The following is a 1920-nucleotide window of genomic DNA, read 5'->3' on the forward strand; positions in this document are numbered from 1 at the left end:
GAATGAACACGTGGAGTTCTGTACTTAACACGAATGAGCGAATAAAGTAATTATATGTTGTTTATATGTATGTAATTACTAGTAAAAGTTCGGATACGTCTGTGTAGACCATGTCGGAAGCTACCTGCAAGACGAGGAGTCGCCTCTCTTTACCTTCTTCGCTGCTCCGTACGCTTTTCTCATGATTTTAAGTGCTGTAAATTTAAATAAAGAATAAACCAGACCACAGAGACCAGGTTCAATACCCACTAGTGTCTCTGGGCTTAGCTTCGAGTGTCTCCAGGGGGGCTGTCCCTGTCACTATTGGTTGTAAGTCATGTTTGATAAATGCTGAAAATGTAAATTGGTGTATTGAGCCGATTTGGGCGCAACCTCGAACCCCATTCCCCACGGTGTGACCCCTTCCCCACGGTGTGACCCCATTCCCCACGGTGTGGTAAATGTCATCACTGATGGTTCACTGAAGCACAGCACTTGGTAAATGAAGAGCGAGTTCTAGAACTGTACTTCTGGCCATATTTATAAAAGCAGTCACATAGTACACAAGAGTCAGGATGGCAGAATAATCGTGGTCTCCAGGCGGAGAGAAGATCAAAGTGCTCTAAATACAGGCGGGAAGGGATCTCCAGAAGTCATCTGCAGCTGGCCCTTAAGGACCTTCAGATCCCCATAACAAGCGTGACCTCTGGTCTAATTCCTTTAACAGTGTCTTCCACGAACCACCCATGACATCATCACATGTTCCTCCGCTGCTGGGTCCGGGGAACCAGATCCTCCGGGTTCCAACGTTCCTGCTCTACAGCTGTTTGTAGGACACGCTGAGGTGCTCAGATACAGAACCAAAACTCTCTTGTGCTCCTTTTTCTTTCTCGTCATTAATGTACACACTGCACCACACAGCAAAAACACAATTGTGGACATTTCTGCAGATTTATTAACAAAGACAAACAAACACATGGTCCCCTTCAGGTGCAGTTCATTTCTTCGGATCGTCTTTGAGATGGTTCTACACCTTCATTTGAGTCCAGCTGTGTTTGATTTTGTCTTTAAAAGACCTTACAGCTTACAATACACGTCAGAGCAAATGAGAATCATGAGGTCAAAGGAACTGCCTGAAGAGCTCTGCACTTAAGGATTCTAAGAACACAGTGGCCTCCATACTCCTTAAATGGAAGTCCAGAAACCTTCCTCAGGCCAAACTGAGCTATTGTGGGAGAGGAGCCTTGGTGAGAGAGGTAAAGAAGAACCCAGAAATCACTGTGGCTGAGCTCCAGAGATGCAGATGGGAGAAAGTTGTAGAAAGTCAACCATCATTGTAGCCCTCCACCTGTCAGGGCTTCATGGAGCGACCCGACGGAAGCCTCTCAGTGCAAGACACGTGAAAGCCCGCATGGAGTTTGCTAAAAAACACCTGAAGGACTCCAAGATGGTGAGAAGTTGATTCTCTGGTCTGATGAAACCAGTATAGAAGCGGTATGTGTGGAGAAAACCAGACACTGCTCATCACCTGTCCAATACAGTCCCAACAGTGAAGCCTGGTGGTGGCAGCATCATGCTGTGGGGACAGGACAGGTGACTGTGGCCACGTACAGGGATGTACTGGACCAAAACCTTGTCCAGAGTGCAGAGTTTAAATAGAAAAGCGTGGACAACTCTGGATAATCTCAATGAACCTCTTCAACGTGAACGTGAAAAAAAAAGTTCCTTAAGTCAACTTGACCTTTGACCCAGAATTTTATTATATATATATTTATATATTTTATATATAACATCATGACATTAACAGCGACCATCATGTTGTGAATAAACTCCTTCGTTCACGGATGATAAATTAGATATGAAGTGCAGTTGGTTCCGAATGTTCTTTATTATTATGCTGATAATGAATGTCCGCAGGTGGTGGCAGAACCGGACCCTTAC

This window comes from Denticeps clupeoides, unplaced genomic scaffold (genome assembly GCF_900700375.1).
Source record: "Denticeps clupeoides unplaced genomic scaffold, fDenClu1.1, whole genome shotgun sequence".
In the NCBI taxonomy this organism is placed as follows: domain Eukaryota; kingdom Metazoa; phylum Chordata; class Actinopteri; order Clupeiformes; family Denticipitidae; genus Denticeps; species Denticeps clupeoides.